The 8,396-nt window shown below is 38.7% G+C and overlaps 1 pseudogene; it reads right to left on the bottom strand.

Annotated features, from left to right (window-relative positions):
- Positions 1 to 1,143: 1,143 nt before the first annotated feature.
- The window catches only part of LOC103734053, a 66,752-nt pseudogene continuing 59,499 nt past the window's right edge, over positions 1,144 to 8,396 (bottom strand).

Below are 8,396 nucleotides of genomic sequence, written 5' to 3'. Positions count from 1 at the left end.
ACCAAGCATTGCAAAAGGATGAATTGTGTCTAAGTCTGCCTTTGCCCAGGAAATCTCAGTCCCTCTACAGTCTCCTAGTTAGATCATATTTAGTAACACAATAGCTTTTACAGATAAATTCCCAACAGAGTTGTTTTACCTTCAACTCCCATTCTAAATTTTGAATATTTCTATGAGAACACAGAAAAGGGAACATGCAATTGGCAACATTCCATGAATATAAATATGTGAGAATATTCCCAAAAAATTTGAATTATTACACATGCATATAATACAATTCAATATCCAAAAGTAACTGTTAGCCCAATTTTCCAATGTAATTAAAAACTACATTGTTAAGAATAAACAAACCTTAGATCATGGACCTTGTGAATTCAAATGAAGAAGGAAATTTAAATATGCAAATGCAGGAAAATACTGCACAAATTTCCTTACTGTGTTACCACATTTTTTTACCTGCTTGCTGCTATGAAAATAGATTTTTACTGACAAAGTTCCATTCTCATTATGAGCTTTTCACTGGCATTAACCATATTGGTGAAAGTAGATAATCCAGGGTTGCTAGCTGTAGCTCCTAAAAGTTTTGCCTAAAGATCCTGTTTCTGAGGCAATTGTCTTAGCCAAGAGTTTTCTTTACATTTCATTTCCCAAACTGAACATTCACAATATCTTAATTTTTTGCTGTTTGCCTTTCTGCAACACTTGCATGTAATGCCCGAGGAGACCAGAAGAGGGTATTGGATTCCCCTGGAAATGGAGTTGAAGGCAGTTATTAGCCTCCATATGGGTACTGGGAACTTAACTCAGGTCCTCTGCAAGAGCAGCAAGTGCTCTTAATCACTGAGCCCTATTTCCAATCCCTGCATCTAGTATTTCATAGCAGTGTATAATATAGCCTCTTTAGATCAGGAACTGAGAACTTTAAGCCAAAAAATTATCTCTGTGTTGGCATACATTTTAGGTATCATCATCAAGGTAGTTGAGATACTAGGCAGTAATGAAAGATGCTAGGCACCTGAAACCTACTTCCATGACAATTCTCAAACTATTTTAATAGATTAATATAGTCACTTGCATTAGATACAAAAGTAAGACATTTTCTCCACTATCAAATAGGAAAATTTAATCATCAAGTATTTTTTTTCAATGTTCAGTTTCCTTTAATGACCCCCCATCTTCCTGAAGGGTAGGTGTAGGAAGCTGGGCAATACCAAGAGATGTGCACTTGAAGATCTTGCCTTGACTGAAGGCATTGGTCATGTTCTAGAAGGCCCCCTCCAAGGAAAAGTAATCTGGAACCAGGGTCTGGGTACCCTTGCTGCCGGAATCCAGTTTCTGCCAAGTATTTGACTTGTAGTCAGTCCACCTGCCAATCTGGACTCAGTGGAAATGCAAGCTCTTGACCTTGGAAGACCCGGACTTCAAAAATGGAGCTGCTGTTGTTGGTTCCAAAGAGCACACTGGCAAAGTCGTTCTTCCTCATTTTTTCTAATCACCAGATCATTCCAGTGCTGAGGTTGCAACTCATGAAGATCTGAGTTGAGCTCTTCAAGGAATCAGTACTCAGCATACCACAGAGACCAGCCATCTTTATTAAAGTACTCCCCAAAATATGGTGGTGCCACAGACAGGGTGTGTCACTGGAGTACTCACACTTAAATTCATCCAGCACAAAGGTATTCTGGCGCAGGTGAGCGAATGGGTCCCTGGCCTTGGGCTCAGCTGCTGGTACCTGCTCACATTCGTCCCTCTACCCTTTGGGAGCTGGGGCCGCTGCTTTGTTCTCTTTCTGTTCAGCCTGGGGCTTCTGCTTCTCCGGTGAACCCTTTTCTTTTCATTGGGGTATCCTTTTTAGGCCGGCTCTCTACAAACTTCTTAGCACCAAACCAGCAGGTGAGGAACCAAGTGGTTGGTTTTTGGGAAAGAGTGGTGAAAAGCAGGCTCCAAGGCCTGTTTACAGAGCCAGAACAGGGTGCAAACAACTGCAATTTCAGCTGGGGTCACTCCTTCGCCCACCAGAAAAGTGCTTGTCTTCAAGTGAGTGTTCCAGCAGCCTCAGAATTTGCCTCACTTCCTCCTTTGCATTTTCAGTGGCCTGTTTGCTGTGGTGCAAGGTGTGCCAGGTGGGGAACATCAGGTGTGGGCTGGAGGAACTCTCTATCAGAAAAGCTCACCTACTGGAACACCTGAGCTGCTGCCTCTGGAGTATTTCCCCCACAGTGTCTAGTTCCTCACATAGTAGGTAATGGGTTTGCTCTCAAGCACACAGAATCCATCCTCACATCACCTCCAAATGCTGGAACCTTGCCTACAGGAAATTTGCATAGAAATTCCAAGTGAGGTTGATTTGGCCAAGTAGAAGTCTGTAGGTACAGGGAACGTGCGGACCTAAGCTCTGCTGTGCTGAGCAGCGATGGGAGCCGTGAAAGCCCTTCAGTGTTCAGAATCTGACTACAGGGTCCCAGCTGCCACCGTGATTCCACAGAGAATGAGGGTAGGGCCGTTGGTGTTTCCACAATGTCCTCAAATATTTTTTGAACCACAACATAATTGTACTATTTTCTCTCCACCAAAAGTACTTATTTTTCCAAGTGCTCTGGGTCCCATTCCACCTCTAGCCTTTTTCCTTTAACACATCAGTAGAAGAAAGCATAAACTCACATGTTTTGGGAGATGGGTTTGATGAGAAGTCATACAACACAGAGAAACAGGCCAGCATGAAGTCAACAGAAGTGGCCAAATTCAGAATTGATTTAAACAACTGTATTAAAGCAGGAGGAGTAATCCCAGGCAATTAGCCTAAAACCAAAAAGTAGTAGTGATAAATTGGCATGCTTGCTGATAAGTGGAGACAGGAGGTTCATAACAGAGCAGTCTACTTCTTGGTTTTTCCCAAGGTAAAATACATTTAAACTAAGAAACCTTTAGTCTTTATTAAACCACTATGTCTGTCTCTAGGGAAGAGGTCAAGGCCCCATGTGACCATTACTCATGTAAAGAAAGTCACAGAGCAGAGAGTGAGATTAACAGAAGTGCTTAGAAAATAAAGCCACATCTAATCTGTTAGTCTTTATTTGTAAAATCTAAGCTTTGGTGCCTTAAAAGGGGTGTCTGAGATTTTAAAGGAAATAGAAAACTCTGAAAAGAAATGGTCTAGAAATTTTTGAAACACAGTGGCGAGTGGAAGATGCAGATAAATTCAGTTTTGATTAAGTAATTGACACTTTATGACCAATAAAAAGCCTTGCTCAGTTCCTGGAGTTTTGACTTTTCCTGATTGTTTACAGCAAAGGAATTCTGAAAGTTGAACATGAGAAAATTCCCAACAAATGCTGACCATGTGCCAGTTCACATGTGCATAATAAACTTACAAGAAGCCATGCTGACAGCTTCATTGCTTTTGGTAAGACCCTACAAATACTTGGATACATTATAGTAAACATTCCAGTTCTTTTTTTTTTTCCTTTTTGATCCCAACATTCTTGATAAGGGTGGAGAAGGGATAATAGTACAAATTAAGAAAAGGCATTTCCTCTCTTTTTAAATTAAATAAATCCTTAGGGAATAATTCAAAAGAATTATTTATGGATTGTACATAACTTTCATTGAATTCACAAGTATTTTTCTTTGGTTGTTGTTAATTTTTTTGTTGTGTGGTAGAAAGTTCTTCTCTCTTTTCAAAAGTGTAAAAATTGTTTATCAAATGCATCTGCTGTCTCATATTCTAAATCAACACCACCAGACTTGTTTATAAACTATTACACATGGCACACTGGAAATTTTGGGCAAGTTGGAAAGATCTATAAGGATATAATAAAAAAGCTATAAGGATACTTATAATTTAGGTTTTATCAATAATCTTCACAACCACAAAAAGGAAATGATTACATATATCTAAAAAAGTCACATGATTGAATCCAATTCACATTATAGCTCTCTCTTTTCCATAAGTGTCTCAATATTCCAACCTCCATTGACACAGATAACAATTTTTACAAAAGCTTGAATAAGAATGAGCCTTTACCTTTGCAGGCTGCCAAGCTTTAGAAAGAAGGCTTCAGAAAACTCCTTTTCAAGTTCTATAAGCAGCTTTTTAAAAAAAAAATATTAAGATGCATGGCTAATATATCTCAGGTATGTTTAATCCATACTGATTACACTGGTGTCTCTTTTTCCTTCCATTACTAGGAAAGCTACCTAGCTTTGCAGCTCTCTGGTTTCCCAGGCTTTGCCCTGAGCAGCACTCATTGTGACCTCCTGGACACTGACCAACTTGTGTGATTCTAAAGCTACTGCTGTCAATGCATGTGGCCCTGAATTCCACCATTCTCTCCACATTGTTACTGTATATGCCTATAACACCCCCACAGGCTTTAAGAGGTTGACTTTGGCTGTGAGACAGAAAACATTGCATCCATGTGGAAGTGGATGAAAAAGGAACCTTCTAACGAAGAACTAAACATAAATCAAGGGGGGCAAAACAGAATGTCGTAGATTAGGGTTTCGGCTGAATGCACTTTATATATTATACCAAAACACTCAAGTCTGAGGTCGAAATGTTTAGTTATCACTTCACTCAAGTTAAAGAAATTCATGCCCATTGAGTTTGATGGTTGGATTAAATGCCAGGTATAAGAAAACACAGTTTGATCCTCTAAAATGTGAAGAGATATCTCTTTCTTTGGAGTTTAGTTCTTCTGTTTGAACTAAATAAAATTCTCTTTATTCCTCAGATGAACTCTAAATCACATCAAAATTTTCACCAAAATTTTCCTAGAGCAACTGGCTATTACTTTGGAGTGACAAGAAAACATAGAAACTTGTGTTAACTTTTTGTCTTAACAAAAGCCTCAGACCTTTACATTTAATGAGGACATAAATGAACAGATTTAAGTTAATGACATCTACAACCAAATACAAAGATGAAATACATGGAAATTAATTATTTTTATAAGCAGAGAGATTGCTAATGTTCATCTCATGAATCTTCGTGCTCCTTTGTCCTAACTGGACAGACCACTATACAGCATGAGTGAGACTGGGGCAGTAGTTGGTGGTGCTTAAAACAATCTTGTCCAGGGAATGTACCTAACATTCCTATTCTGCCTAATCTGTATGAGGAGACAAGAAAATAATTTCTCACAGAAGATGGCATTTCAAAGTATGGTCCACAGCTCACGAATGTCATGGTCATTTAGGCACTTGTTAGAAATGTAAATTCTCAAGCTCCAGTCAAGACTTCCAAGAGTGAGCCCAGAAATCTGTATTTTTAAATAACTCTCTGAAAACCGAAGGAGTGATCAAGTGCAAGAATTACTTGTATGGAGAAAAAATGCTTTGAGTTCCACTTTCACTCCAAACTCCATTGAGAATTTCTTTGTTCAAATAAAATTAAGACCCAATTATATTAAGTTCAAACAAACCCAAATTTTCTTTTTCTTTTTTAAAAAATTTTTACAAAAGCTTTATTGAGAATTTCATATATTCATATAAGGTGATTTTATCAAATCCATGCCCATTCCCTCTCCTCCAGCATTCCCCCCTCTGAAGAGGTAAGCCTAAAATCTTTTAAGGATTAGATACAAGCTCCCTAATGCTTTTGATATTTTTGGCCTTGAAACAGAGTATGTTGCTAACAGGCCCAAAGACATTTTGACTTTTAGCCAAGAAACTGGCTACATTTCTTCGGGGTCTTTTTACCCTAACTGCCTAGCCAATTCCTACCTCCTAGTCTTATCATGCCATCCTCTGAAGGGGTTACCCAAACTGCCAATAGGGAATAGAGACGCCTACACCCCTGGCTTCATCCATGCTGAACAGGGACGCAGGGTGAGGCAATTGGAGTACCCCTTCAGTGGGTCTATCTAAAAGACTCCCAAATTGCATAACTTCTGTCTCTAAGGGGAGAAGAAAGTCCTTGAATCATGAATGGGAAATGTACAGGAGAAGTAAAGGCAAGAGTAATTAGCATTACAAGTTCTAGACAGGGAACTAGAAAAAAGTCAGAACAGGGCAATTTTCAAAAGTTCATAAGAAAGTCCACAAAGTTTCTTGACAAGGTCTCCCAAAACATCCCTCTATTGAGTTCTTCCTCATTTTTCTTTTGTCTTCCAAGGCTGGACTAGTTGGCTGGGAAGAGTGGCTGGATACTCAGGTGAGGGTCCAGTGACCCTGGTTGGCACTCCTTTAATGAATGAGCACAACCATCAACAAGCCCAATTGTGACTATGTGTAGCGATCAGACTCAGCTGAAGTCATGATGACAGTAGTTATTTCATGCAGAAGGGACTGCTGTATATCATCATCTTATTAAAGGACCCGGAATTCAAAAGCATTTGGTGCTAGGAGCCACATTTGAGGGAGAACATACGTTATTTATTTTTCTGAGTCTGTGTTACTTCACTTAGTATAACAGTTTCTAGATCCATCCATTTACCTGCAAATTTCATTATTTCATCTTTCTTTACTGATGAATAGAACTCCACTGTGTAAATATACCACGTTTTTGTTAACTACTCCTCAGTTGAGGGGCACTTACATTGCTTCCATCTCTTAGCTATTGTCAAAAGAGCAACAACAAACATGGTTGTACAAGTGCCTCTACAATAGGATGAGTCCTTTGGGTATATGCCAAGGAGTGGTATAACCAGTCATACGGTAGATTCATTTTTAGTTTTTTAAGATTTCTCCACACCATTTTCCATAGAGGTTGCACGAGTTTGCAATCTCATCAGCAGTGAATGAGCATTCCCCTTTCTCCACATCCTCTCCAGCATTTGGTATCATTTGTTCTCTTCATCCTAGCCAGTCTGATTGGGGTAAGGTGATGCCTTACGGACTTAGGGGGGTTTTAATTTGCATTTCCCTAATTACTAACAATGTTGAACACTTTTAGAGATGCTTCTTAACCATCTTTATTTTTTTCCTTTGAGAACTCTGCTTAGATCTTTAGCCCATCTTTTAATTGGGTCATTTGGTTTCTCGATTCTTTATTTTTTGAGTTCTTTATATATTCTGGATGTTAAACCTCTGTCAGATGTGTCACTGGTGCAGATTTTTTTCCCATTCTGTGGATTTTCTCTTCACTTTTTTGATAGTTTCTTTTGCTGAACAGAAGCTTTTTAGTTTAATGAGGTCCCACTTATTGATTGCTGACTTTAATTCCTGAGCAATTTCTGTCTGATTTAGAAAACCCTTTCCTACACCTATATCCTATAAGTTACTGCCAATATTTTCTTCTAAAAGGTTCAGGGCTTCCAGTTTCACATCGAGGTCTTTGATCTGTTTGGAGTTGACTTTTGTGCAAGGTTAAAGATAAGGATCTAGTTTCATTCTTCTACAGATAGAGATGCAGTTTTGCCAGCACCATTTGTTGAAGATGCTGTCTTTCCTCCATTGTGTGCTCTTGGCACTTTTGTCAAATATCAGGTGGATGAAATTGGGTGTACTCAGATTTGGATCTTCAATGATGTTCCATTGATCTAATTGTCTGTTTTTGTGCCAGTACCAGGCTGTTTTTATTACTGTGGCTCTGTAGTATACTTTGAGATCTGGTATAATAATCCCCTCAGCATTGCTCTTTGTGCTCAGGGTTGCTTTGGCTATCCAGAGTCTTTTGTGCCTCCATATAAATTTAAGGATGCATTTTTCTAATTCTGTAAAGTATGCCATGGGGATTTTGATTGGGATTGCATTGATCTATATATTGCTTTTGGGAGGATGGTCATATTAACAATATTAATTCTTCCAATCCATGAACATGGGAGGTCCTTCCATCTCCTGGTGTCTTCCTCAATCTCTTTCCTTAACGATTTAAATTTTTCATTGTAGAGATCTTTGGTTTCTTTTACAATTTTTTTTTTTGCAGCTATTGTGAATGGAAGGGTTTCCCCATACTCTTTCTCCAATTGCTCATTATTGGTATATAGAAAGGCTGTTGATTTTCATAGATTGATTTTATAACCTGCCACTATACTGAAAGTGTTAATCAGTTCTAGGAGTTTTCCAGTGGAACTTTTGGGATCTCTTAAGTATAGTATCATATCATCTGCAAAAAGTGATAGTTTGACCTCTTCTTTTCCAGTTAGTACTCCTTGGATTTCCTTTTCTCTTATTGCTCTAACAAGTTTCAAGCACTATGTTTAAAAGGAGTGGAGATGGTGGACATCCTTGTGTGGTTCCTGATTTTAATGGGAGTGGTTCCACTTTTTATCCACTTAGAATGATATTGGCTGTGGATTTGTTGTATATAGCTTTAATTATGTTGAGGTATGTTCCCTCCACTCCAATTTCCCTCTAGGACTTTGAACATAAAAGCATGTTGAATTTTGTCAAAGGCCTTCTCTGCATCTATTGAAATGACCATGTGGTTGTCGTTGAGCCCATTTATGTGATTT

The sequence above is a fragment of the Nannospalax galili genome, unplaced genomic scaffold (assembly GCF_000622305.1).
Source record: "Nannospalax galili isolate Female #2095 unplaced genomic scaffold, S.galili_v1.0 scaffold235, whole genome shotgun sequence".
In the NCBI taxonomy this organism is placed as follows: domain Eukaryota; kingdom Metazoa; phylum Chordata; class Mammalia; order Rodentia; family Spalacidae; genus Nannospalax; species Nannospalax galili.
Note: the sequence above shows the minus strand (reverse complement) of the source record. Positions and strands in the feature narration are given on the sequence as shown.